This window comes from Octopus bimaculoides, unplaced genomic scaffold (genome assembly GCF_046866305.1).
Source record: "Octopus bimaculoides isolate indiv1 unplaced genomic scaffold, ASM4686630v1 contig39, whole genome shotgun sequence".
Taxonomy (NCBI): Eukaryota; Metazoa; Mollusca; class Cephalopoda; order Octopoda; family Octopodidae; genus Octopus; species Octopus bimaculoides.
The window spans coordinates 283,698-311,461 of NW_028315289.1; the positions used below are offsets into that span (position 1 = coordinate 283,698).

At 35.8% G+C, this 27,764-nt stretch overlaps 29 non-coding genes across 29 annotated transcripts; 15 read left to right on the top strand and 14 right to left on the bottom strand.

The window, feature by feature from the left end:
* The first annotated feature begins 579 nt into the window (after window positions 1-579).
* Window positions 580-698, top strand: LOC149129648 (5S ribosomal RNA). Its single transcript, XR_016239555.1, has one exon. It is a non-coding gene; the product is annotated as a 5S ribosomal RNA (ribosomal RNA).
* Window positions 699-1,658: 960 nt separating this feature from the next.
* LOC149129649 (5S ribosomal RNA) lies at window positions 1,659-1,777 on the bottom strand. The gene has a single exon (XR_016239817.1). It is a non-coding gene; the product is annotated as a 5S ribosomal RNA (ribosomal RNA).
* Window positions 1,778-2,470: 693 nt separating this feature from the next.
* LOC149129650 (5S ribosomal RNA) lies at window positions 2,471-2,589 on the top strand. The gene has a single exon (XR_016239307.1). It is a non-coding gene; the product is annotated as a 5S ribosomal RNA (ribosomal RNA).
* Window positions 2,590-3,551: 962 nt separating this feature from the next.
* LOC149129651 (5S ribosomal RNA) lies at window positions 3,552-3,670 on the bottom strand. The gene has a single exon (XR_016239818.1). It is a non-coding gene; the product is annotated as a 5S ribosomal RNA (ribosomal RNA).
* Window positions 3,671-4,364: 694 nt separating this feature from the next.
* Window positions 4,365-4,483, top strand: LOC149129652 (5S ribosomal RNA). Its single transcript, XR_016239605.1, has one exon. It is a non-coding gene; the product is annotated as a 5S ribosomal RNA (ribosomal RNA).
* Window positions 4,484-5,448: 965 nt separating this feature from the next.
* Window positions 5,449-5,567, bottom strand: LOC149129653 (5S ribosomal RNA). The gene has a single exon (XR_016239310.1). It is a non-coding gene; the product is annotated as a 5S ribosomal RNA (ribosomal RNA).
* A 694-nt stretch (window positions 5,568-6,261) lies between these two features.
* LOC149129654 (5S ribosomal RNA) lies at window positions 6,262-6,380 on the top strand. The gene has a single exon (XR_016239556.1). It is a non-coding gene; the product is annotated as a 5S ribosomal RNA (ribosomal RNA).
* Window positions 6,381-7,320: 940 nt separating this feature from the next.
* LOC149129655 (5S ribosomal RNA) lies at window positions 7,321-7,439 on the bottom strand. The gene has a single exon (XR_016239820.1). It is a non-coding gene; the product is annotated as a 5S ribosomal RNA (ribosomal RNA).
* A 694-nt stretch (window positions 7,440-8,133) lies between these two features.
* Window positions 8,134-8,252, top strand: LOC149129656 (5S ribosomal RNA). Its single transcript, XR_016239557.1, has one exon. It is a non-coding gene; the product is annotated as a 5S ribosomal RNA (ribosomal RNA).
* A 982-nt stretch (window positions 8,253-9,234) lies between these two features.
* LOC149129657 (5S ribosomal RNA) lies at window positions 9,235-9,353 on the bottom strand. The gene has a single exon (XR_016239481.1). It is a non-coding gene; the product is annotated as a 5S ribosomal RNA (ribosomal RNA).
* Window positions 9,354-10,030: 677 nt separating this feature from the next.
* Window positions 10,031-10,149, top strand: LOC149129658 (5S ribosomal RNA). The gene has a single exon (XR_016239558.1). It is a non-coding gene; the product is annotated as a 5S ribosomal RNA (ribosomal RNA).
* Window positions 10,150-11,117: 968 nt separating this feature from the next.
* Window positions 11,118-11,236, bottom strand: LOC149129659 (5S ribosomal RNA). The gene has a single exon (XR_016239270.1). It is a non-coding gene; the product is annotated as a 5S ribosomal RNA (ribosomal RNA).
* A 694-nt stretch (window positions 11,237-11,930) lies between these two features.
* Window positions 11,931-12,049, top strand: LOC149129660 (5S ribosomal RNA). Its single transcript, XR_016239320.1, has one exon. It is a non-coding gene; the product is annotated as a 5S ribosomal RNA (ribosomal RNA).
* Window positions 12,050-13,037: 988 nt separating this feature from the next.
* LOC149129661 (5S ribosomal RNA) lies at window positions 13,038-13,156 on the bottom strand. The gene has a single exon (XR_016239526.1). It is a non-coding gene; the product is annotated as a 5S ribosomal RNA (ribosomal RNA).
* Window positions 13,157-13,851: 695 nt separating this feature from the next.
* LOC149129662 (5S ribosomal RNA) lies at window positions 13,852-13,970 on the top strand. The gene has a single exon (XR_016239559.1). It is a non-coding gene; the product is annotated as a 5S ribosomal RNA (ribosomal RNA).
* A 982-nt stretch (window positions 13,971-14,952) lies between these two features.
* On the bottom strand, window positions 14,953-15,071 carry LOC149129663 (5S ribosomal RNA). Its single transcript, XR_016239516.1, has one exon. It is a non-coding gene; the product is annotated as a 5S ribosomal RNA (ribosomal RNA).
* Window positions 15,072-15,748: 677 nt separating this feature from the next.
* LOC149129664 (5S ribosomal RNA) lies at window positions 15,749-15,867 on the top strand. Its single transcript, XR_016239560.1, has one exon. It is a non-coding gene; the product is annotated as a 5S ribosomal RNA (ribosomal RNA).
* A 968-nt stretch (window positions 15,868-16,835) lies between these two features.
* Window positions 16,836-16,954, bottom strand: LOC149129665 (5S ribosomal RNA). The gene has a single exon (XR_016239271.1). It is a non-coding gene; the product is annotated as a 5S ribosomal RNA (ribosomal RNA).
* Window positions 16,955-17,648: 694 nt separating this feature from the next.
* On the top strand, window positions 17,649-17,767 carry LOC149129666 (5S ribosomal RNA). Its single transcript, XR_016239322.1, has one exon. It is a non-coding gene; the product is annotated as a 5S ribosomal RNA (ribosomal RNA).
* Window positions 17,768-18,751: 984 nt separating this feature from the next.
* On the bottom strand, window positions 18,752-18,870 carry LOC149129667 (5S ribosomal RNA). Its single transcript, XR_016239527.1, has one exon. It is a non-coding gene; the product is annotated as a 5S ribosomal RNA (ribosomal RNA).
* A 695-nt stretch (window positions 18,871-19,565) lies between these two features.
* On the top strand, window positions 19,566-19,684 carry LOC149129668 (5S ribosomal RNA). Its single transcript, XR_016239562.1, has one exon. It is a non-coding gene; the product is annotated as a 5S ribosomal RNA (ribosomal RNA).
* A 958-nt stretch (window positions 19,685-20,642) lies between these two features.
* LOC149129669 (5S ribosomal RNA) lies at window positions 20,643-20,761 on the bottom strand. The gene has a single exon (XR_016239821.1). It is a non-coding gene; the product is annotated as a 5S ribosomal RNA (ribosomal RNA).
* A 694-nt stretch (window positions 20,762-21,455) lies between these two features.
* LOC149129670 (5S ribosomal RNA) lies at window positions 21,456-21,574 on the top strand. The gene has a single exon (XR_016239420.1). It is a non-coding gene; the product is annotated as a 5S ribosomal RNA (ribosomal RNA).
* Window positions 21,575-22,544: 970 nt separating this feature from the next.
* Window positions 22,545-22,663, bottom strand: LOC149129671 (5S ribosomal RNA). Its single transcript, XR_016239822.1, has one exon. It is a non-coding gene; the product is annotated as a 5S ribosomal RNA (ribosomal RNA).
* Window positions 22,664-23,357: 694 nt separating this feature from the next.
* LOC149129672 (5S ribosomal RNA) lies at window positions 23,358-23,476 on the top strand. Its single transcript, XR_016239563.1, has one exon. It is a non-coding gene; the product is annotated as a 5S ribosomal RNA (ribosomal RNA).
* Window positions 23,477-24,422: 946 nt separating this feature from the next.
* On the bottom strand, window positions 24,423-24,541 carry LOC149129673 (5S ribosomal RNA). The gene has a single exon (XR_016239823.1). It is a non-coding gene; the product is annotated as a 5S ribosomal RNA (ribosomal RNA).
* Window positions 24,542-25,235: 694 nt separating this feature from the next.
* On the top strand, window positions 25,236-25,354 carry LOC149129674 (5S ribosomal RNA). Its single transcript, XR_016239464.1, has one exon. It is a non-coding gene; the product is annotated as a 5S ribosomal RNA (ribosomal RNA).
* A 942-nt stretch (window positions 25,355-26,296) lies between these two features.
* Window positions 26,297-26,415, bottom strand: LOC149129675 (5S ribosomal RNA). The gene has a single exon (XR_016239825.1). It is a non-coding gene; the product is annotated as a 5S ribosomal RNA (ribosomal RNA).
* A 694-nt stretch (window positions 26,416-27,109) lies between these two features.
* LOC149129676 (5S ribosomal RNA) lies at window positions 27,110-27,228 on the top strand. The gene has a single exon (XR_016239564.1). It is a non-coding gene; the product is annotated as a 5S ribosomal RNA (ribosomal RNA).
* Window positions 27,229-27,764: the final 536 nt, after the last annotated feature.

Consider the following 27,764-nt stretch of genomic DNA (forward strand, 5'->3'; position numbering starts at 1 on the left):
AAAAAGACATTATCTTTCATCTTCACAGTGCCATCTTAGCGATCTTTCTATAAAAAACAAATTATCGTTCACCTTCACAGTGCTGAGCAGTTAAACGCTGGCAACAACACTTACTAATCATTCACATCATATACTACTACCTATACATTGCACACTTTAACGACTTATGAACTTTCCCTATTTTCCTTCTCACTCTTACGGTCAATTAAGTTTTTATTTGCTTGGCACCCGTTATACACGTTCATCTTTACCAGAAAACAATTCACATTTTGTGCGCCAGTGCTTTCGAAACAATGTTATTATATGCCGGTGTAATGACGTTATACGACCGTTATATCCATTGGGTCGGATATAAAATAGCACCAATTTATTTACAGATTATACCCAGCATTGATACTGATCGCGCAAATGAGAAATAATGAATATATGTGCGGCCGTATTTTTCGCTTTTAAGTTGCAAAAAAATAAATGTTAAAGCCTCAATTTCTATATAAATTGAAAGAAATCAAATGTTCTGAAAAATAAAATTGCTTTAGTATGATATTATAGAATATATACATTAAAATTTACTTCTCTGATGTTTACGGCCATATCACGTTGAAAACACCGGTTCTCGTCCGATCACCGAAGTTAAGCAACATCGAGCCTAGTTAGTACTTAGATGGGTGACCGCTTGGGAACCCTAGGTGCTGTAAGCATTCTTTTTGCTTCTTTTAAAACTTTTTTAAAAATTAATTTAAACAAATTGAATTTTGACAATGTAATATGATAAAAGAAAGTGGATTCGATTTACTTTCAATATGAAATACAGACAGCATACGCAGATTAACCAAAATTCAGCGGGTGGGAACCTCTTGTAAGACTACTACTTATCCATGAAACTTGTTGACAGTGATGATCGTGCAGCTGAAAAGTTTTCCCGTGAAGATATTGAAAATAGCTTTCATGTCATGTTCACTGTTGAACAACCATCAACCTGAGAGAACAGGAACAAATAGTGTAAAGCATTCTCTCCCATAATTCAAACGATTTGCATATTCTGTGACTCTATAAAGGGAGATAATAGTTGCGTTAGTTTCTAAAAAAATTCATATGCTTGTTCTGGGAACTGGCAGTGAACTATCTCTTTCAACCTCTGGCATTCGATATGTTTGTAGGGACTGGACCACTAAGCACGAACTTTTAGTCATTGTTTGCAGCTCGCCTTACCGAGGTGCCAGATGATGCCCGTTGGGATGCTTAACTTTTCCAACCACATGGTTCCGGGTTCAGTCCCACTGCGTGGCACCTTGGGCAAGTGTCTTCTACTATAGTCTCGGGACGACCAAAGCCTTATGAGTGGTTTTGGTAGACGGAAACTGAAAGAAGCCCGTCGTATACATGTGTATACATGTGTATATATATATATATATATATATATATATATATATATATATATATGTATATATGTGCGTGTATATGTTTGTGTCTGTTCCCCAACATCGCATGACAACCGATGGTGGTGTGTATACGTCCCTGTAACTTAGCGGTTCGGCAAAAAGTGGACGATATAATAAGTGCCAGGCTTACAAAGAATAAGTCCTGATGAAAATAAATTGAATCCGCTGTTTTAATGCTTGTTAAAATTTACAGCTTGTGTAAATTAAAAAGAAAAAGGATGCTTACAGCACCTAGGGTTCCCAAGCGGTCACCCATCTAAGTACTAACTAGGCTCGATGTTGCTTAACTTCGGTGATCGGACGAGAACCGGTGCTTTCAACGTGATATGGCCGTAAACATCTATACGGTAAATTTTAATCTATTTATTCTATAAACTTATACAAAATTATTTTCATTTTTTAGAATGTATTTTTCTTTCTTTCACTTTGTATATAACTTGGCAATCCTTCGGTAAAAAGACATTATCTTTCATCTTCACAGTGCCATCTTAGCGATCTTTCTATAAAAAACAAATTATCGTTCACCTTCACAGTGCTGAACAGTTAAACGCTGGCAACAACACTTACTAATCATTCACATCATATACTACTACCTATACATTGCACACTTTAACGACTTATGAACTTTCCCTATTTTCCTTCTCACTCTTACGGTCATTTAAGTTTTTATTTGCTTGGCACCCGTTATACACGTTCATCTTTACCAGAAAACAATTCACATTTTGTGCGCCAGTGCTTTCGAAACAATGTTATTATATGCCGGTGTAATGACGTTATACGACCGTTATATCCATTGGGTCGGATATAAAATAGCACCAATTTATTTACAGATTATACCCAGCATTGATACTGATCGCGCAAATGAGAAATAATGAATATATGTGCGGCCGTATTTTTCGCTTTTAAGTTGCAAAAAATAAATGTTAAAGCCTCAATTTCTATATAAATTGAAAGAAATCAAATGTTCTGAAAAATAAAATTGCTTTAGTATGATATTATAGAATAAATACATTAAAATTTACTTCACTGATGTTTACGGCCATATCACGTTGAAAACACCGGTTCTCGTCCGATCACCGAAGTTAAGCAACATCGAGCCTAGTTAGTACTTAGATGGGTGATCGCTTGGGAACCCTAGGTGCTGTAAGCATTTTTTTTGCTTCTTTTAAAAATTTTTTAAAAATTAATTTAAACAAATTGAATTTTGACAATGTAATATGATAAAAGAAAGTGGATTCGATTTACTTTCAATATGAAATACAGAAAGCATACGCAGATTAACCAAAATTCAGCGGGTGGGAACCTCTTGTAAGACTACTACTTATCCATGAAACTTGTTGACAGTGATGATCGTGCAGCTGAAAAGTTTTCCCGTGAAGATATTGAAAATAGCTTTCATGTCATGTTCACTGTTGAACAACCATCAACCTGAGAGAACAGGAACAAATAGTGTAAAGCATTCTCTCCCATAATTCAAACGATTTGCATATTCTGTGACTCTATAAAGGGAGATAATAGTTGCGTTAGTTTCTAAAAAAATTCATATGCTTGTTCTGGGAACTGGCAGTGAACTATCTCTTTCAACCTCTGGCATTCGATATGTTTGTAGGGACTGGACCACTAAGCACGAACTTTTAGTCATTGTTTGCAGCTCGCCTTACCGAGGTGCCAGATGATGCCCGTTGGGATGCTTAACTTTTCCAACCACATGGTTCCGGGTTCAGTCCCACTGCGTGGCACCTTGGGCAAGTGTCTTCTACTATAGTCTCGGGACGACCAAAGCCTTATGAGTGGTTTTGGTAGACGGAAACTGAAAGAAGCCCGTCGTATACATGTGTATACATGTGTATATATATATATATATATATATATATATATATATATATATATATATGTATATATGTGCGTGTATATGTTTGTGTCTGTTCCCCAACATCGCATGACAACCGATGGTGGTGTGTATACGTCCCTGTAACTTAGCGGTTCGGCAAAAAGTGGACGATATAATAAGTGCCAGGCTTACAAAGAATAAGTCCTGATGAAAATAAATTGAATCCGCTGTTTTAATGCTTGTTAAAATTTACAGCTTGTGTAAATTAAAAAGAAAAAGGATGCTTACAGCACCTAGGGTTCCCAAGCGGTCACCCATCTAAGTACTAACTAGGCTCGATGTTGCTTAACTTCGGTGATCGGACGAGAACCGGTGCTTTCAACGTGATATGGCCGTAAACATCTATACGGTAAATTTTAATCTATTTATTCTATAAACTTATACTAAATCATTTTCATTTTTTAGAATGTATTTTTCTTTCTTTCACTTTGTATATAACTTGGCAATCCTTCGGTAAAAAGACATTATCTTTCATCTTCACAGTGCCATCTTAGCGATCTTTCTATAAAAAACAAATTATCGTTCACCTTCACAGTGCTGAACAGTTAAACGCTGGCAACAACACTTACTAATCATTCACATCATATACTACTACCTATACATTGCACACTTTAACGACTTATGAACTTTCCCTATTTTCCTTCTCACTCTTACGGTCATTTAAGTTTTTATTTGCTTGGCACCCGTTATACACGTTCATCTTTACCAGAAAACAATTCACATTTTGTGCGCCAGTGCTTTCGAAACAATGTTATTATATGCCGGTGTAATGACGTTATACGACCGTTATATCCATTGGGTCGGATATAAAATAGCACCAATTTATTTACAGATTATACCCAGCATTGATACTGATCGCGCAAATGAGAAATAATGAATATATGTGCGGCCGTATTTTTCGCTTTTAAGTTGCAAAAAAATAAATGTTAAAGCCTCAATTTCTATATAAATTGAAAGAAATCAAATGTTCTGAAAAATAAAATTGCTTTAGTATGATATTATAGAATAAATACATTAAAATTTACTTCACTGATGTTTACGGCCATATCACGTTGAAAACACCGGTTCTCGTCCGATCACCGAAGTTAAGCAACATTGAGCCTAGTTAGTACTTAGATGGGTGACCGCTTGGGAACCCTAGGTGCTGTAAGCATTTTTTTTGCTTCTTTTAAAATTTTTTTAAAAATTAATTTAAACAAATTGAATTTTGACAATGTAATATGATAAAAGAAAGTGGATTCGATTTACTTTCAATATGAAATACAGAAAGCATACGCAGATTAACCAAAATTCAGCGGGTGGGAACCTCTTGTAAGACTACTACTTATCCATGAAACTTGTTGACAGTGATGATCGTGCAGCTGAAAAGTTTACCCGTGAAGATATTGAAAATAGCTTTCATGTCATGTTCACTGTTGAACAACCATCAACCTGAGAGAACAGGAACAAATAGTGTAAAGCATTCTCTCCCATAATTCAAACGATTTGCATATTCTGTGACTCTATAAAGGGAGATAATAGTTGCGTTAGTTTCTTAAAAAATTCATATGCTTGTTCTGGGAACTGGCAGTGAACTATCTCTTTCAACCTCTGGCATTCGATATGTTTGTAGGGACTGGACCACTAAGCACGAACTTTTAGTCATTGTTTGCAGCTCGCCTTACCGAGGTGCCAGATGATGCCCGTTGGGATGCTTAACTTTTCCAACCACATGGTTCCGGGTTCAGTCCCACTGCGTGGCAACTTGGGCAAGTGTCTTCTACTATAGTCTCGGGACGACCAAAGCCTTATGAGTGGTTTTGGTAGACGGAAACTGAAAGAAGCCCGTCGTATACATGTGTATACATGTGTATATATATATATACATATATATATATATATATATATATATATATATGTATATATGTATGTGCGTGTATATGTTTGTGTCTGTTCCCAACATCGCATGACAACCGATGGTGGTGTGTATACGTCCCTGTAACTTAGCGGTTCGGCAAAAAGTGGACGATATAATAAGTGCCAGGCTTACAAAGAATAAGTCCTGATGAAAATAAATTGAATCCGCTGTTTTAATGCTTGTAAAAATTTACAGCTTGTGTAAATTAAAAAGAAAAAGAATGCTTACAACACCTAGGGTTCCCAAGCGGTCACCCATCTAAGTACTAACTAGGCTCGATGTTGCTTAACTTCGGTGATCGGACGAGAACCGGTGCTTTCAACGTGATATGGCCGTAAACATCTATACAGTAAATTTTAATCTATTTATTCTATAAACTTATACTAAATCATTTTCATTTTTTAGAATGTATTTTTCTTTCTTTCACTTTGTATATAACTTGGCAATCCTTCGGTAAAAAGACATTATCTTTCATCTTCACAGTGCCATCTTAGCGATCTTTCTATAAAAAACAAATTATCGTTCACCTTCACAGTGCTGAGCAGTTAAACGCTGGCAACAACACTTACTAATCATTCACATCATATACTACTACCTATACATTGCACACTTTAACGACTTATGAACTTTCCCTATTTTCCTTCTCACTCTTACGGTCATTTAAGTTTTTATTTGCTTGGCACACGTTATACACGTTCATCTTTACCAGAAAACAATTCACATTTTGTGCGCCAGTGCTTTCGAAACAATGTTATTATATGCCGGTGTAATGACGTTATACGACCGTTATATCCATTGGGTCGGATATAAAATAGCACCAATTTATTTACAGATTATACCCAGCATTGATACTGATCGCGCAAATGAGAAATAATGAATATATGTGCGGCTGTATTTTTCGCTTTTCAGCTGCAAAAAAATAAATGTTAAAGCCTCAATTTCTATATAAATTGAAAGAAATCAAATGTTCTAAAAAACAAAATTGTGATAGTATCAGTATATAGAATAAATATATTAAAATTTGCTACTCTAATGTTTACGGCCATATCACGTTGAAAACACCGGTTCTCGTCCGATCACCGAAGTTAAGCAACATCGAGCCTAGTTAGTACTTAGATGGGTGACCGCTTGGGAACCCTAGGTGCTGTAAGCATTTTTTTGGCTTCTTTTAACATTTTTTTAAAAATTAATTTAAACAAATTGAATTTTGACAATATAATATGATAAAAGAAAGTGGATTCGATTTACTTTCAATATGAAATACAGACAGCATACGCAGATTAACCAAAATTCAGCGGGTGGGAACCTCTTGTAAGACTACTACTTATCCATGAAACTTGTTGACAGTGATGATCGTGCAGCTGAAAAGTTTTCCCGTGAAGATATTGAAAATAGCTTTCATGTCATGTTCACTGTTGAACAACCATCAACCTCAGAGAACAGGAACAAATAGTGTAAAGCATTCTCTCCCATAATTCAAACGATTTGCATATTCTGTGACTCTATAAAGGGAGATAATAGTTGCGTTAGTTTCTAAAAAAATTCATATGCTTGTTCTGGGAACTGGCAGTGAACTATCTCTTTCAACCTCTGGCATTCGATATGTTTGTAGGGACTGGACCACTAAGCACGAACTTTTAGTCATTGTTTGCAGCTCGCCTTACCGAGGTGCCAGATGATGCCCGTTGGGATGCTTAACTTTTCCAACCACATGGTTCCGGGTTCAGTCCCACTGCGTGGCACCTTGGGCAAGTGTCTTCTACTATAGTCTCGGGACGACCAAAGCCTTATGAGTGGTTTTGGTAGACGGAAACTGAAAGAAGCCCGTCGTATACATGTGTATACATGTGTATATATATATATATATATATATATATATGTATGTGCGTGTATATGTTTGTGTCTGTTCCCCAACATCGCATGACAACCGATGGTGGTGTGTCTACGTCCCTGTAACTTAGCGGTTCGGCAAAAAGTGGACGATATAATAAGTGCCAGGCTTACAAAGAATAAGTCCTGATGAAAATAAATTGAATCCGCTGTTTTAATGCTTGTAAAAATTTACAGCTTGTGTAAATTAAAAAGAAAAAGAATGCTTACAGCACCTAGGGTTCCCAAGCGGTCACCCATCTAAGTACTAACTAGGCTCGATGTTGCTTAACTTCGGTGATCGGACGAGAACCGGTGCTTTCAACGTGATATGGCCGTAAACATCTATACAGTAAATTTTAATCTATTTATTCTATAAACTTATACTAAATCATTTTCATTTTTTAGAATGTATTTTTCTTTCTTTCACTTTGTATATAACTTGGCAATCCTTCGGTAAAAAGACATTATCTTTCATCTTCACAGTGCCATCTTAGCGATCTTTCTATAAAAAACAAATTATCGTTCACCTTCACAGTGCTGAACAGTTAAACGCTGGCAACAACACTTACTAATCATTCACATCATATACTACTACCTATACATTGCACACTTTAACGACTTATGAACTTTCCCTATTTTCCTTCTCACTCTTACGGTCATTTAAGTTTTTATTTGCTTGGCACCCGTTATACACGTTCATCTTTACCAGAAAACAATTCACATTTTGTGCGCCAGTGCTTTCGAAACAATGTTATTATATGCCGGTGTAATGACGTTATACGACCGTTATATCCATTGGGTCGGATATAAAATAGCACCAATTTATTTACAGATTATACCCAGCATTGATACTGATCGCGCAAATGAGAAATAATGAATATATGTGCGGCCGTATTTTTCGCTTTTAAGTTGCAAAAAAATAAATGTTAAAGCCTCAATTTCTATATAAATTGAAAGAAATCAAATGTTCTGAAAAATAAAATTGCTTTAGTATGATATTATAGAATAAATACATTAAAATTTACTTCTCTGATGTTTACGGCCATATCACGTTGAAAACACCGGTTCTCGTCCGATCACCGAAGTTAAGCAACATCGAGCCTAGTTAGTACTTAGATGGGTGACCGCTTGGGAACCCTAGGTGCTGTAAGCATTTTTTTGGCTTCTTTTAACATTTTTTTAAAAATTAATTTAAACAAATTGAATTTTGACAATGTAATATGATAAAAGAAAGTGGATTCGATTTACTTTCAATATGAAATACAGAAAGCATACGCAGATTAACCAAAATTCAGCGGGTGGGAACCTCTTGTAAGACTACTACTTATCCATGAAACTTGTTGACAGTGATGATCGTGCAGCTGAAAAGTTTTCCCGTGAAGATATTGAAAATAGCTTTCATGTCATGTTCACTGTTGAACAACCATCAACCTGAGAGAACAGGAACAAATAGTGTAAAGCATTCTCTCCCATAATTCAAACGATTTGCATATTCTGTGACTCTATAAAGGGAGATAATAGTTGCGTTAGTTTCTAAAAAAATTCATATGCTTGTTCTGTGAACTGGCAGTGAACTATCTCTTTCAACCTCTGGCATTCGATATGTTTGTAGGGACTGGACCACTAAGCACGAACTTTTAGTCATTGTTTGCAACTCGCCTTACCGAGGTGCCAGATGATGCCCGTTGGGATGCTTAACTTTTCCAACCACATGGTTCCGGGTTCAGTCCCACTGCGTGGCACCTTGGGCAAGTGTCTTCTACTATAGTCTCGGGACAACCAAAGCCTTATGAGTGGTTTTGGTACACGGAAACTGAAAGAAGCCCGTCGTATACATGTGTATACATGTGTATATATATATATATATATATATATATATATATATATATATATATATATATATATATATATATGTATGCATGTATGTGCGTGTATATGTTTGTGTCTGTTCCCCAACATCGCATGACAACCGATGGTGGTGTGTATACGTCCCTGTAACTTAGCGGTTCGGCAAAAAGTGGACGATATAATAAGTGCCAGGCTTACAAAGAATAAGTCCTGATGAAAATAAATTGAATCCGCTGTTTTAATGCTTGTTAAAATTTACAGCTTGTGTAAATTAAAAAGAAAAAGAATGCTTACAGCACCTAGGGTTCCCAAGCGGTCACCCATCTAAGTACTAACTAGGCTCGATGTTGCTTAACTTCGGTGATCTGACGAGAACCGTTGCTTTCAACGTGATATGGCCGTAAACAACTATACAGTAAATTTTAATCTATTTATTCTATAAACTTATACTAAATCATTTTCATTTTTTAGAATGTATTTTTCTTTCTTTCACTTTGTATATAACTTGGCAATCCTTCGGTAAAAAGACATTATCTTTCATCTTCACAGTGCCATCTTAGCGATCTTTCTATAAAAAACAAATTATCGTTCACCTTCACAGTGCTGAACAGTTAAACGCTGGCAACAACACTTACTAATCATTCACATCATATACTACTACCTATACATTGCACACTTTAACGACTTATGAACTTTCCCTATTTTCCTTCTCATTCTTACGGTCATTTAAGTTTTTATTTGCTTGGCACCCGTTATACACGTTCATCTTTACCAGAAAACAATTCACATTTTGTGCGCCAGTGCTTTCGAAACAATGTTATTATATGCCGGTGTAATGACGTTATACGACCGTTATATCCATTGGGTCGGATATAAAATAGCACCAATTTATTTACAGATTATACCCAGCAAATGAGAAATAATGAATATATGTGCGGCCGTATTTTTCGCTTTTCAGCTGCAAAAAAATAAATGTTAAAGCCTCAATTTCTATATAAATTGAAAGAAATCAAATGTTCTAAAAAACAAAATTGTGATAGTATCAGTATATAGAATAAATATATTAAAATTTGCTACTCTAATGTTTACGGCCATATCACGTTGAAAACACCGGTTCTCGTCCGATCACCGAAGTTAAGCAACATCGAGCCTAGTTAGTACTTAGATGGGTGACCGCTTGGGAACCCTAGGTGCTGTAAGCATTTTTTTTGCTTCTTTTAAAATTTTTTTTTTAATTAATTTAAACAAATTGAATTTTGACAATATAATATGATAAAAGAAAGTGGATTCGATTTACTTTCAATATGAAATACAGACAGCATACGCAGATTAACCAAAATTCAGCGGGTGGGAACCTCTTGTAAGACTACTACTTATCCATGAAACTTGTTGACAGTGATGATCGTGCAGCTGAAAAGTTTTCCCGTGAAGATATTGAAAATAGCTTTCATGTCATGTTCACTGTTGAACAACCATCAACCTGAGAGAACAGGAACAAATAGTGTAAAGCATTCTCTCCCATAATTCAAACGATTTGCATATTCTGTGACTCTATAAAGGGAGATAATAGTTGCGTTAGTTTCTAAAAAAATTCATATGCTTGTTCTGGGAACTGGCAGTGAACTATCTCTTTCAACCTCTGGCATTCGATATGTTTGTAGGGACTGGACCACTAAGCACGAACTTTTAGTCATTGTTTGCAGTTCGCCTTACCGAGGTGCCAGATGATGCCCGTTGGGATGCTTAACTTTTCCAACCACATGGTTCCGGGTTCAGTCCCACTGCGTGGCACCTTGGGCAAGTGTCTTCTACTATAGTCTCGGGACAACCAAAGCCTTATGAGTGGTTTTGGTACACGGAAACTGAAAGAAGCCCGTCGTATACATGTGTATACATGTGTATATATATATATATATATATATATATATATATATATATATATATATATGTATGTATGTATGTGCGTGTATATGTTTGTGTCTGTTCCCCAACATCGCATGACAACCGATGGTGGTGTGTATACGTCCCTGTAACTTAGCGGTTCGGCAAAAAGTGGACGATATAATAAGTGCCAGGCTTACAAAGAATAAGTCCTGATGAAAATAAATTGAATCCGCTGTTTTAATGCTTGTTAAAATTTACAGCTTGTGTAAATTAAAAAGAAAAAGAATGCTTACAGCACCTAGGGTTCCCAAGCGGTCACCCATCTAAGTACTAACTAGGCTCGATGTTGCTTAACTTCGGTGATCGGACGAGAACCGGTGCTTTCAACGTGATATGGCCGTAATCAACTATACAGTAAATTTTAATCTATTTATTCTATAAACTTATACTAAATCATTTTCATTTTTTAGAATGTATTTTTCTTTCTTTCACTTTGTATATAACTTGGCAATCCTTCGGTAAAAAGACATTATCTTTCATCTTCACAGTGCCATCTTAGCGATATTTCTATAAAAAACAAATTATCGTTCACCTTCACAGTGCTGAACAGTTAAACGCTGGCAACAACACTTACTAATCATTCACATCATATACTACTACCTATACATTGCACACTTTAACGACTTATTAACTTTCCCTATTTTCCTTCTCACTCTTACGGTCATTTAAGTTTTTATTTGCTTGGCACCCGTTATACACGTTCATCTTTACCAGAAAACAATTCACATTTTGTGCGCCAGTGCTTTCGAAACAATGTTATTATATGCCGGTGTAATGACGTTATACGACCGTTATATCCATTGGGTCGGATATAAAATAGCACCAATTTATTTACAGATTATACCCAGCATTGATACTGATCGCGCAAATGAGAAATAATGAATATATGTGCGGCCGTATTTTTCGCTTTTCAGCTGCAAAAAAATAAATGTTAAAGCCTCAATTTCTATATAAATTGAAAGAAATCAAATGTTCTAAAAATCAAAATTGTGATAGTATCAGTATATAGAATAAATATATTAAAATTTGCTACTCTAATGTTTACGGCCATATCACGTTGAAAACACCGGTTCTCGTCCGATCACCGAAGTTAAGTAACATCGAGCCTAGTTAGTACTTAGATGGGTGACCGCTTGGGAACCCTAGGTGCTGTAAGCATTTTTTTTGCTTCTTTTAAAATTTTTTTTTTAATTAATTTAAAAAAATTGAATTTTGACAATATAATATGATAAAAGAAAGTGGATTCGATTTACTTTCAATATGAAATACAGACAGCATACGTAGATTAACCAAAATTCAGCGGGTGGGAACCTCTTGTAAGACTACTACTTATCCATGAAACTTGTTGACAGTGATGATCGTGCAGCTGAAAAGTTTTCCCGTGAAGATATTGAAAATAGCTTTCATGTCATGTTCACTGTTGAACAACCATCAACCTGAGAGAACAGGAACAAATAGTGTAAAGCATTCTCTCCCATAATTCAAACGATTTGCATATTCTGTGACTCTATAAAGGGAGATAATAGTTGCGTTAGTTTCTAAAAAAATTCATATGCTTGTTCTGGGAACTGGCAGTGAACTATCTCTTTCAACCTCTGGCATTCGATATGTTTGTAGGGACTGGATAACTAAGCACGAACTTTTAGTCATTGTTTGCAGCTCGCCTTACCGAGGTGCCAGATGATGCACGTTGGGATGCTTAACTTTTCCAACCACATGGTTCCGGGTTCAGTCCCACTGCGTGGTACCTTGGGCAAGTGTCTTCTACTATAGTCTCGGGACGACCAAAGCCTTATGAGTGGTTTTGGTAGACGGAAACTGAAAGAAGCCCGTCGAATACATGTGTATACATGTGTATATATATATATATATATATATATATATATATATATATATATATATATATATATATATATATATATATATATGTATGTATGTGCGTGTATATGTTTGTGTCTGTTCCCCAACATCGCATGACAACCGATGGTGGTGTGTATACGTCCCTGTAACTTAGCGGTTCGGCAAAAAGTGGACGATATAATAAGTGCTAGGCTTACAAAGAATAAGTCCTGATGAAAATAAATTGAATCCGCTGCTTTAATGCTTGTTAAAATTTACAGCTTGTGTAAATTAAAAAGAAAAAGAATGCTTACAGCACCTAGGGTTCCCAAGCGGTCACCCATCTAAGTACTAACTAGGCTCGATTTTGCTTAACTTAGGTGATCGGACGAGAACCGGTGCTTTCAACGTGATATGGCCGTAAACATTTATACAGTAAATTTTAATCTATTTATTCTATAAACTTATACTAAATCATTTTCATTTTTTAGAATGTATTTTTCTTTCTTTCACTTTGTATATAACTTGGCAATCCTTCGGTAAAAAGACATTTACCTTTCATCTTCACAGTGCCATCTTAGCGATCTTTCTATAAAAAACAAATTATCGTTCACCTTCACAGTGCTGAACAGTTAAACGCTGGCAACAACACTTACTAATCATTCACATCATATACTACTACCTATACATTGCACACTTTAACGACTTATGAACTTTCCCTATTTTCCTTCTCATTCTTACGGTCATTTAAGTTTTTATTTGCTTGGCACCCGTTATACACGTTCATCTTTACCAGAAAACAATTCACATTTTGTGCGCCAGTGCTTTCGAAACAATGTTATTATATGCCGGTGTAATGACGTTATACGACCGTTATATCCATTGGGTCGGATATAAAATAGCACCAATTTATTTACAGATTATACCCAGCATTGATACTGATCGCGCAAATGAGAAATAATGAATATATGTGCGGCCGTATTTTTCGCTTTTAAGTTGCAAAAAAATAAATGTTAAAGCCTCAATTTCTATATAAATTGAAAGAAATCAAATGTTCTGAAAAATAAAATTGCTTTAGTATGATATTATAGAATAAATACATTAAAATTTACTTCTCTGATGTTTACGGCCATATCACGTTGAAAACACCGGTTCTCGTCCGATCACCGAAGTTAAGCAACATCGAGCCTAGTTAGTACTTAGATGGGTGACCGCTTGGGAACCCTAGGTGCTGTAAGCATTTTTTTGGCTTCTTTTAACATTTTTTTAAAAATTAATTTAAACAAATTGAATTTTGACAATGTAATATGATAAAAGAAAGTGGATTCGATTTACTTTCAATATGAAATACAGAAAGCATACGCAGATTAACCAAAATTCAGCGGGTGGGAACCTCTTGTAAGACTACTACTTATCCATGAAACTTGTTGACAGTGATGATCGTGCAGCTGAAAAGTTTTCCCGTGAAGATATTGAAAATAGCTTTCATGTCATGTTCACTGTTGAACAACCATCAACCTGAGAGAACAGGAACAAATAGTGTAAAGCATTCTCTCCCATAATTCAAACGATTTGCATATTCTGTGACTCTATAAAGGGAGATAATAGTTGCGTTAGTTTCTAAAAAAATTCATATGCTTGTTCTGTGAACTGGCAGTGAACTATCTCTTTCAACCTCTGGCATTCGATATGTTTGTAGGGACTGGACCACTAAGCACGAACTTTTAGTCATTGTTTGCAACTCGCCTTACCGAGGTGCCAGATGATGCCCGTTGGGATGCTTAACTTTTCCAACCACATGGTTCCGGGTTCAGTCCCACTGCGTGGCACCTTGGGCAAGTGTCTTCTACTATAGTCTCGGGACAACCAAAGCCTTATGAGTGGTTTTGGTACACGGAAACTGAAAGAAGCCCGTCGTATACATGTGTATACATGTGTATATATATATATATATATATATATATATATATATATATATATATATATATATATATATATATGTATGCATGTATGTGCGTGTATATGTTTGTGTCTGTTCCCCAACATCGCATGACAACCGATGGTGGTGTGTATACGTCCCTGTAACTTAGCGGTTCGGCAAAAAGTGGACGATATAATAAGTGCCAGGCTTACAAAGAATAAGTCCTGATGAAAATAAATTGAATCCGCTGTTTTAATGCTTGTTAAAATTTACAGCTTGTGTAAATTAAAAAGAAAAAGAATGCTTACAGCACCTAGGGTTCCCAAGCGGTCACCCATCTAAGTACTAACTAGGCTCGATGTTGCTTAACTTCGGTGATCTGACGAGAACCGTTGCTTTCAACGTGATATGGCCGCAAACAACTATACAGTAAATTTTAATCTATTTATTCTATAAACTTATACTAAATCATTTTCATTTTTTAGAATGTATTTTTCTTTCTTTCACTTTGTATATAACTTGGCAATCCTTCGGTAAAAAGACATTATCTTTCATCTTCACAGTGCCATCTTAGCGATCTTTCTATAAAAAACAAATTATCGTTCACCTTCACAGTGCTGAACAGTTAAACGCTGGCAACAACACTTACTAATCATTCACATCATATACTACTACCTATACATTGCACACTTTAACGACTTATGAACTTTCCCTATTTTCCTTCTCATTCTTACGGTCATTTAAGTTTTTATTTGCTTGGCACCCGTTATACACGTTCATCTTTACCAGAAAACAATTCACATTTTGTGCGCCAGTGCTTTCGAAACAATGTTATTATATGCCGGTGTAATGACGTTATACGACCGTTATATCCATTGGGTCGGATATAAAATAGCACCAATTTATTTACAGATTATACCCAGCAAATGAGAAATAATGAATATATGTGCGGCCGTATTTTTCGCTTTTCAGCTGCAAAAAAATAAATGTTAAAGCCTCAATTTCTATATAAATTGAAAGAAATCAAATGTTCTAAAAAACAAAATTGTGATAGTATCAGTATATAGAATAAATATATTAAAATTTGCTACTCTAATGTTTACGGCCATATCACGTTGAAAACACCGGTTCTCGTCCGATCACCGAAGTTAAGCAACATCGAGCCTAGTTAGTACTTAGATGGGTGACCGCTTGGGAACCCTAGGTGCTGTAAGCATTTTTTTTGCTTCTTTTAAAATTTTTTTTTTAATTAATTTAAACAAATTGAATTTTGACAATATAATATGATAAAAGAAAGTGGATTCGATTTACTTTCAATATGAAATACAGACAGCATACGCAGATTAACCAAAATTCAGCGGGTGGGAACCTCTTGTAAGACTACTACTTATCCATGAAACTTGTTGACAGTGATGATCGTGCAGCTGAAAAGTTTTCCCGTGAAGATATTGAAAATAGCTTTCATGTCATGTTCACTGTTGAACAACCATCAACCTGAGAGAACAGGAACAAATAGTGTAAAGCATTCTCTCCCATAATTCAAACGATTTGCATATTCTGTGACTCTATAAAGGGAGATAATAGTTGCGTTAGTTTCTAAAAAAATTCATATGCTTGTTCTGGGAACTGGCAGTGAACTATCTCTTTCAACCTCTGGCATTCGATATGTTTGTAGGGACTGGACCACTAAGCACGAACTTTTAGTCATTGTTTGCAGTTCGCCTTACCGAGGTGCCAGATGATGCCCGTTGGGATGCTTAACTTTTCCAACCACATGGTTCCGGGTTCAGTCCCACTGCGTGGCACCTTGGGCAAGTGTCTTCTACTATAGTCTCGGGACAACCAAAGCCTTATGAGTGGTTTTGGTACACGGAAACTGAAAGAAGCCCGTCGTATACATGTGTATACATGTGTATATATATATATATATATATATATATATATATATATATATATATATATGTATGTATGTATGTGCGTGTATATGTTTGTGTCTGTTCCCCAACATCGCATGACAACCGATGGTGGTGTGTATACGTCCCTGTAACTTAGCGGTTCGGCAAAAAGTGGACGATATAATAAGTGCCAGGCTTACAAAGAATAAGTCCTGATGAAAATAAATTGAATCCGCTGTTTTAATGCTTGTTAAAATTTACAGCTTGTGTAAATTAAAAAGAAAAAGAATGCTTACAGCACCTAGGGTTCCCAAGCGGTCACCCATCTAAGTACTAACTAGGCTCGATGTTGCTTAACTTCGGTGATCGGACGAGAACCGGTGCTTTCAACGTGATATGGCCGTAATCAACTATACAGTAAATTTTAATCTATTTATTCTATAAACTTATACTAAATCATTTTCATTTTTTAGAATGTATTTTTCTTTCTTTCACTTTGTATATAACTTGGCAATCCTTCGGTAAAAAGACATTATCTTTCATCTTCACAGTGCCATCTTAGCGATATTTCTATAAAAAACAAATTATCGTTCACCTTCACAGTGCTGAACAGTTAAACGCTGGCAACAACACTTACTAATCATTCACATCATATACTACTACCTATACATTGCACACTTTAACGACTTATTAACTTTCCCTATTTTCCTTCTCACTCTTACGGTCATTTAAGTTTTTATTTGCTTGGCACCCGTTATACACGTTCATCTTTACCAGAAAACAATTCACATTTTGTGCGCCAGTGCTTTCGAAACAATGTTATTATATGCCGGTGTAATGACGTTATACGACCGTTATATCCATTGGGTCGGATATAAAATAGCACCAATTTATTTACAGATTATACCCAGCATTGATACTGATCGCGCAAATGAGAAATAATGAATATATGTGCGGCCGTATTTTTCGCTTTTCAGCTGCAAAAAAATAAATGTTAAAGCCTCAATTTCTATATAAATTGAAAGAAATCAAATGTTCTAAAAATCAAAATTGTGATAGTATCAGTATATAGAATAAATATATTAAAATTTGCTACTCTAATGTTTACGGCCATATCACGTTGAAAACACCGGTTCTCGTCCGATCACCGAAGTTAAGTAACATCGAGCCTAGTTAGTACTTAGATGGGTGACCGCTTGGGAACCCTAGGTGCTGTAAGCATTTTTTTTGCTTCTTTTAAAATTTTTTTTTTAATTAATTTAAAAAAATTGAATTTTGACAATATAATATGATAAAAGAAAGTGGATTCGATTTACTTTCAATATGAAATACAGACAGCATACGTAGATTAACCAAAATTCAGCGGGTGGGAACCTCTTGTAAGACTACTACTTATCCATGAAACTTGTTGACAGTGATGATCGTGCAGCTGAAAAGTTTTCCCGTGAAGATATTGAAAATAGCTTTCATGTCATGTTCACTGTTGAACAACCATCAACCTGAGAGAACAGGAACAAATAGTGTAAAGCATTCTCTCCCATAATTCAAACGATTTGCATATTCTGTGACTCTATAAAGGGAGATAATAGTTGCGTTAGTTTCTAAAAAAATTCATATGCTTGTTCTGGGAACTGGCAGTGAACTATCTCTTTCAACCTCTGGCATTCGATATGTTTGTAGGGACTGGATAACTAAGCACGAACTTTTAGTCATTGTTTGCAGCTCGCCTTACCGAGGTGCCAGATGATGCACGTTGGGATGCTTAACTTTTCCAACCACATGGTTCCGGGTTCAGTCCCACTGCGTGGTACCTTGGGCAAGTGTCTTCTACTATAGTCTCGGGACGACCAAAGCCTTATGAGTGGTTTTGGTAGACGGAAACTGAAAGAAGCCCGTCGAATACATGTGTATACATGTGTATATATATATATATATATATATATATATATATATATATATATATATATATATATATATATATATATATGTATGTATGTGCGTGTATATGTTTGTGTCTGTTCCCCAACATCGCATGACAACCGATGGTGGTGTGTATACGTCCCTGTAACTTAGCGGTTCGGCAAAAAGTGGACGATATAATAAGTGCTAGGCTTACAAAGAATAAGTCCTGATGAAAATAAATTGAATCCGCTGCTTTAATGCTTGTTAAAATTTACAGCTTGTGTAAATTAAAAAGAAAAAGAATGCTTACAGCACCTAGGGTTCCCAAGCGGTCACCCATCTAAGTACTAACTAGGCTCGATTTTGCTTAACTTAGGTGATCGGACGAGAACCGGTGCTTTCAACGTGATATGGCCGTAAACATTTATACAGTAAATTTTAATCTATTTATTCTATAAACTTATACTAAATCATTTTCATTTTTTAGAATGTATTTTTCTTTCTTTCACTTTGTATATAACTTGGCAATCCTTCGGTAAAAAGACATTTACCTTTCATCTTCACAGTGCCATCTTAGCGATCTTTCTATAAAAAACAAATTATCGTTCACCTTCACAGTGCTGAACAGTTAAACGCTGGCAACAACACTTACTAATCATTCACATCATATACTACTACCTATACATTGCACACTTTAACGACTTATGAACTTTCCCTATTTTCCTTCTCATTCTTACGGTCATTTAAGTTTTTATTTGCTTGGCACCCGTTATACACGTTCATCTTTACCAGAAAACAATTCACATTTTGTGCGCCAGTGCTTTCGAAACAATGTTATTATATGCCGGTGTAATGACGTTATACGACCGTTATATCCATTGGGTCGGATATAAAATAGCACCAATTTATTTACAGATTATACCCAGCATTGATACTGATCGCGCAAATGAGAAATAATGAATATATGTGCGGCCGTATTTTTCGCTTTTCAGCTGCAAAAAAATAAATGTTAAAGCCTCAATTTCTATATAAATTGAAAGAAATCAAATGTTCTAAAAAACAAAATTGTGATAGTATCAGTATATAGAATAAATATATTAAAATTTGCTACTCTAATGTTTACGGCCATATCACGTTGAAAACACCGGTTCTCGTCCGATCACCGAAGTTAAGCAACATCGAGCCTAGTTAGTACTTAGATGGGTGACCGCTTGGGAACCCTAGGTGCTGTAAGCATTTTTTTTGCTTCTTTTAAAATTTTTTTTTTAATTAATTTAAACAAATTGAATTTTGACAATATAATATGATAAAAGAAAGTGGATTCGATTTACTTTCAATATGAAATACAGACAGCATACGCAGATTAACCAAAATTCAGCGGGTGGGAACCTCTTGTAAGACTACTACTTATCCATGAAACTTGTTGACAGTGATGATCGTGCAGCTGAAAAGTTTTCCCGTGAAGATATTGAAAATAGCTTTCATGTCATGTTCACTGTTGAACAACCATCAACCTGAGAGAACAGGAACAAATAGTGTAAAGCATTCTCTCCCATAATTCAAACGATTTGCATATTCTGTGACTCTATAAAGGGAGATAATAGTTGCGTTAGTTTCTAAAAAAATTCATATGCTTGTTCTGGGAACTGGCAGTGAACTATCTCTTTCAACCTCTGGCATTCGATATGTTTGTAGGGACTGGACCACTAAGCACGAACTTTTAGTCATTGTTTGCAGCTCGCCTTACCGAGGTGCCAGATGATGCCCGTTGGGATGCTTAACTTTTCCAACCACATGGTTCCGGGTTCAGTCCCACTGCGTGGCACCTTGGGCAAGTTTCTTCTACTATAGTCTCGGGACAACCAAAGCCTTATGAGTGGTTTTGGTACACGGAAACTGAAAGAAGCCCGTCGTATACATGTGTATACATGTGTATATATATATATATATATATATATATATATATATGTATGTATGTATGTATGTGCGTGTATATGTTTGTGTCTGTTCCCCAACATCGCATGACAACCGATGGTGGTGTGTATACGTCCCTGTAACTTAGCGGTTCGGCAAAAAGTGGACGATATAATAAGTGCCAGGCTTACAAAGAATAAGTCCTGATGAAAATAAATTGAATCCGCTGTTTTAATGCTTGTTAAAATTTACAGCTTGTGTAAATTAAAAAGAAAAAGACTGCTTACAGCACCTAGGGTTCCCAAGCGGTCACCCATCTAAGTACTAACTAGGCTCGATGTTGCTTAACTTCGGTGATCGGACGAGAACCGGTGCTTTCAACGTGATATGGCCGTAAACAACTATACAGTAAATTTTAATCTATTTATTCTATAAACTTATACTAAATCATTTTCATTTTTTAGAATGTATTTTTCTTTCTTTCACTTTGTATATAACTTGGCAATCCTTCGGTAAAAAGACATTATCTTTCATCTTCAAGGTGCCATCTTAGCGATCTTTCTATAAAAAACAAATTATCGTTCACCTTCACAGTGCTGAACAGTTAAACGCTGGCAACAACACTTACTAATCATTCACATCATATACTACTACCTATACATTGCACACTTTAACGACTTATTAACTTTGCCTATTTTCCTTCTCACTCTTACGGTCATTTAAGTTTTTATTTGCTTGGCACCCGTTATACACGTTCATCTTTACCAGAAAACAATTCACATTTTGTGCGCCAGTGCTTTCGAAACAATGTTATTATATGCCGGTGTAATGACGTTACACGACCGTTATATCCATTGGGTCGGATATAAAATAGCACCAATTTATTTACAGATTATACCCAGCATTGATACTGATCGCGCAAATGAGAAATAATGAATATATGTGCGGCCGTATTTTTCGCTTTTCAGCTGCAAAAAAATAAATGTTAAAGCCTCAATTTCTATATAAATTGAAAGAAATCAAATGTTCTAAAAATCAAAATTGTGATAGTATCAGTATATAGAATAAATATATTAAAATTTGCTACTCTAATGTTTACGGCCATATCACGTTGAAAACACCGGTTCTCGTCCGATCACCGAAGTTAAGCAACATCGAGCCTAGTTAGTACTTAGATGGGTGACCGCTTGGGAACCCTAGGTGCTATAAGCATTTTTTTTGCTTCTTTTAAAATTTTTTTTTTAATTAATTTAAACAAATTGAATTTTGACAATATAATATGATAAAAGAAAGTGGATTCGATTTCCTTTCAATATGAAATACAGACAGCATACGTAGATTAACCAAAATTCAGCGGGTGGGAACCTCTTGTAAGACTACTACTTATCCATGAAACTTGTTGGCAGTGATGATCGTGCAGCTGAAAAGTTTTCCCGTGAAGATATTGAAAATAGCTTTCATGTCATGTTCACTGTTGAACAACCATCAACCTGAGAGAACAGGAACAAATAGTGTAAAGCATTCTCTCCCATAATTCAAACGATTTGCATATTCTGTGACTCTATAAAGGGAGATAATAGTTGCGTTAGTTTCTAAAAAAATTCATATGCTTGTTCTGGGAACTGGCAGTGAACTATCTCTTTCAACCTCTGGCATTCGATATGTTTGTAGGGACTGGACCACTAAGCACGAACTTTTAGTCATTGTTTGCAGCTCGCCTTACCGAGGTGCCAGATGATGCCCGTTGGGATGCTTAACTTTTCCAACCACATGGTTCCGGGTTCAGTCCCACTGCGTGGCACCTTGGGCAAGTGTCTTCTACTATAGTCTCGGGACGACCAAAGCCTTATGAGTGGTTTTGGTAGACGGAAACTGAAAGAAGCCCGTCGTATACATGTGTATACATGTGTATATATATATATATATATATATATATATATATATATATATATATATATATATATGTATGTATGTGCGTGTATATGTTTGTGTCTGTTCCCCAACATCGCATGACAACCGATGGTGGTGTGTATACGTCCCTGTAACTTAGCGGTTCGGCAAAAAGTGGACGATATAATAAGTGCCAGGCTTACAAAGAATAAGTCCTGATGAAAATAAATTGAATCCGCTGTTTTAATGCTTGTTAAAATTTACAGCTTGTGTAAATTAAAAAGAAAAAGAATGCTTACAGCACCTAGGGTTCCCAAGCGGTCACCCATCTAAGTACTAACTAGGCTCGATGTTGCTTAACTTCGGTGATCGGACGAGAACCGGTGCTTTCAACGTGATATGGCCGTAAACATCTATACAGTAAATTTTAATCTATTTATTCTATAAACTTATACTAAATCATTTTCATTTTTTAGAATGTATTTTTCTTTCTTTCACTTTGTATATAACTTGGCAATCCTTCGGTAAAAAGACATTATCTTTCATCTTCACAGTGCCATCTTAGCGATCTTTCTATAAAAAACAAATTATCGTTCACCTTCACAGTGCTGAACAGTTAAACGCTGGCAACAACACTTACTAATCATTCACATCATATACTACTACCTATACATTGCACACTTTAACGACTTATGAACTTTCCCTATTTTCCTTCTCACTCTTACGGTCATTTAAGTTTTTATTTGCTTGGCACCCGTTATACACGTTCATCTTTACCAGAAAACAATTCACATTTTGTGCGCCAGTGCTTTCGAAACAATGTTATTATATGCCGGTGTAATGACGTTATACGACCGTTATATCCATTGGGTCGGATATAAAATAGCACCAATTTATTTACAGATTATAACCAGCATTGATACTGATCGCGCAAATGAGAAATAATGAATATATGTGCGGCCGTATTTTTCGCTTTTAAGTTGCAAAAAAATAAATGTTAAAGCCTCAATTTCTATATAAATTGAAAGAAATCAAATGTTCTGAAAAATAAAATTGCTTTAGTATGATATTATAGAATAAATACATTAAAATTTACTTCTCTGATGTTTACGGCCATATCACGTTGAAAACACCGGTTCTCGTCCGATCACCGAAGTTAAGCAACATCGAGCCTAGTTAGTACTTAGATGGGTGACCGCTTGGGAACCCTAGGTGCTGTAAGCATTTTTTTGGCTTCTTTTAACATTTTTTTAAAAATTAATTTAAACAAATTGAATTTTGACAATGTAATATGATAAAAGAAAGTGGATTCGATTTACTTTCAATATGAAATACAGAAAGCATACGCAGATTAACCAAAATTCAGCGGGTGGGGACCTCTTGTAAGACTACTACTTATCCATGAAACTTGTTGACAGTGATGATCGTGCAGCTGAAAAGTTTTCCCGTGAAGATATTGAAAATAGCTTTCATGTCATGTTCACTGTTGAACAACCATCAACCTGAGAGAACAGGAACAAATAGTGTAAAGCATTCTCTCCCATAATTCAAACGATTTGCATATTCTGTGACTCTATAAAGGGAGATAATAGTTGCGTTAGTTTCTTAAAAAATTCATATGCTTGTTCTGGGAACTGGCAGTGAACTATCTCTTTCAACCTCTGGCATTCGATATGTTTGTAGGGACTGGACCACTAAGCACGAACTTTTAGTCATTGTTTGCAGCTCGCCTTACCGAGGTGCCAGATGATGCCCGTTGGGATGCTTAACTTTTCCAACCACATGGTTCCGGGTTCAGTCCCACTGCGTGGCACCTTGGGCAAGTGTCTTCTACTATAGTCTCGGGACGACCAAAGCCTTATGAGTGGTTTTGGTAGACGGAAACTGAAAGAAGCCCGTCGTATACATGTGTATACATGTGTATATATATATATATATATATATATATATATGTATGTATGTGCGTGTATATGTTTGTGTCTGTTCCCCAACATCGCCTGACAACCGATGGTGGTGTGTATACGTCCCTGTAACTTAGCGGTTCGGCAAAAAGCGGACGATATAATGAGTGCCAGGCTTACAAAGAATAAGTCCTGATGAAAATAAATTGAATCCGCTGTTTTAATGCTTGTTAAAATTTACAGCTTGTGTAAATTAAAAAGAAAAAGAATGCTTACAGCACCTAGGGTTCCCAAGCGGTCACCCATCTAAGTACTAACTAGGCTCGATGTTGCTTAACTTCGGTGATCGGACGAGAACCGGTGCTTTCAACGTGATATGGCCGTAAACATCTATACAGTAAATTTTAATCTATTTATTCTATAAACTTATACTAAATCATTTTCATTTTTTAGAATGTATTTTTCTTTCTTTCACTTTGTATATAACTTGGCAATCCTTCGGTAAAAAGACATTATCTTTCATCTTCACAGTGCCATCTTAGCGATCTTTCTATAAAAAACAAATTATCGTTCACCTTCACAGTGCTGAACAGTTAAACGCTGGCAACAACACTTACTAATCATTCACATCATATACTACTACCTATACATTGCACACTTTAACGACTTATGAACTTTCCCTATTTTCCTTCTCACTCTTACGGTCATTTAAGTTTTTATTTGCTTGGCACCCGTTATACACGTTCATCTTTACCAGAAAACAATTCACATTTTGTGCGCCAGTGCTTTCGAAACAATGTTATTATATGCCGGTGTAATGACGTTATACGACCGTTATATCCATTGGGTCGGATATAAAATAGCACCAATTTATTTACAGATTATAACCAGCATTGATACTGATCGCGCAAATGAGAAATAATGAATATATGTGCGGCCGTATTTTTCGCTTTTAAGTTGCAAAAAAATAAATGTTAAAGCCTCAATTTCTATATAAATTGAAAGAAATCAAATGTTCTGAAAAATAAAATTGCTTTAGTATGATATTATAGAATAAATACATTAAAATTTACTTCTCTGATGTTTACGGCCATATCACGTTGAAAACACCGGTCCTCGTCCGATCACCGAAGTTAAGCAACATCGAGCCTAGTTAGTACTTAGATGGGTGACCGCTAGGGAACCCTAGGTGCTGTAAGCATTTTTTTTGCTTCTTTTAAAATTTTTTTAAAAATTAATTTAAACAAATTGAATTTTGACAATGTAATATGATAAAAGAAAGTGGATTCGATTTACTTTCAATATGAAATACAGAAAGCATACGCAGATTAACCAAAATTCAGCGGGTGGGAACCTCTTGTAAGACTACTACTTATCCATGAAACTTGTTGACAGTGATGATCGTGCAGCTGAAAAGTTTTCCCGTGAAGATATTGAAAATAGCTTTCATGTCATGTTCACTGTTGAACAACCATCAACCTGAGAGAACAGGAACAAATAGTGTAAAGCATTCTCTCCCATAATTCAAACGATTTGCATATTCTGTGACTCTATAAAGGGAGATAATAGTTGCGTTAGTTTCTAAAAAAATTCATATGCTTGTTCTGTTAACTGGCAGTGAACTATCTCTTTCAACCTCTGGCATTCGATATGTTTGTAGGGACTGGACCACTAAGCACGAACTTTTAGTCATTGTTTGCAGCTCGCCTTACCGAGGTGCCAGATGATGCCCGTTGGGATGCTTAACTTTTCCAACCACATGGTTCCGGGTTCAGTCCCACTGCGTGGCACCTTGGGCAAGTGTCTTCTACTATAGTCTCGGGACGACCAAAGCCTTATGAGTGGTTTTGGTAGACGGAAACTGAAAGAAGCCCGTCGTATACATGTATATATATATATATATATATATATATATATATATGTATGTATGTATGTGCGTGTATATGTTTGTGTCTGTTCCCCAACATCGCCTGACAACCGATGGTGGTGTGTATACGTCCCTGTAACTTAGCGGTTCGGCAAAAAGCGGACGATATAATGAGTGCCAGGCTTACAAAGAATAAGTCCTGATGAAAATAAATTGAATCCGCTGTTTTAATGCTTGTTAAAATTTACAGCTTGTGTAAATTAAAAAGAAAAAGAATGCTTACAGCACCTAGGGTTCCCAAGCGGTCACCCATCTAAGTACTAACTAGGCTCGATGTTGCTTAACTTCGGTGATCGGACGAGAACCGGTGCTTTCAACGTGATATGGCCGTAAACATCTATACAGTAAATTTTAATCTATTTATTCTATAAACTTATACTAAATCATTTTCATTTTTTAGAATGTATTTTTCTTTCTTTCACTTTGTATATAACTTGGCAATCCTTCGGTAAAAAGACATTATCTTTCATCTTCACAGTGCCATCTTAGCGATCTTTCTATAAAAAACAAATTATCGTTCACCTTCACAGTGCTGAACAGTTAAACGCTGGCAACAACACTTACTAATCATTCACATCATATACTACTACCTATACATTGCACACTTTAACGACTTATGAACTTTCCCTATTTTCCTTCTCACTCTTACGGTCATTTAAGTTTTTATTTGCTTGGCACCCGTTATACACGTTCATCTTTACCAGAAAACAATTCACATTTTGTGCGCCAGTGCTTTCGAAACAATGTTATTATATGCCGGTGTAATGACGTTATACGACCGTTATATCCATTGGGTCGGATATAAAATAGCACCAATTTATTTACAGATTATAACCAGCATTGATACTGATCGCGCAAATGAGAAATAATGAATATATGTGCGGCCGTATTTTTCGCTTTTAAGTTGCAAAAAAATAAATGTTAAAGCCTCAATTTCTATATAAATTGAAAGAAATCAAATGTTCTGAAAAATAAAATTGCTTTAGTATGATATTATAGAATAAATACATTAAAATTTACTTCTCTGATGTTTACGGCCATATCACGTTGAAAACACCGGTTCTCGTCCGATCACCGAAGTTAAGCAACATCGAGCCTAGTTAGTACTTAGATGGGTGACCGCTTGGGAACCCTAGGTGCTGTAAGCATTTTTTTTGCTTCTTTTAAAAATTTTTTAAAAATTAATTTAAACAAATTGAATTTTGACAATGTAATATGATAAAAGAAAGTGGATTCGATTTACTTTCAATATGAAATACAGAAAGCATACGCAGATTAAACAAAATTCAGCGGGTGGGAACCTCTTGTAAGACTACTACTTATCCATGAAACTTGTTGACAGTGATGATCGTGCAGCTGAAAAGTTTTCCCGTGAAGATATTGAAAATAGCTTTCATGTCATGTTCACTGTTGAACAACCATCAACCTGAGAGAACAGGAACAAATAGTGTAAAGCATTCTCTCCCATAATTCAAACGATTTGCATATTCTGTGACTCTATAAAGGGAGATAATAGTTGCGTTAGTTTCTAAAAAAATTCATATGCTTGTTCTGGGAACTGGCAGTGAACTATCTCTTTCAACCTCTGGCATTCGATATGTTTGTAGGGACTGGACCACTAAGCACGAACTTTTAGTCATTGTTTGCAACTCGCCTTACCGAGGTGCCAGATGATGCCCGTTGG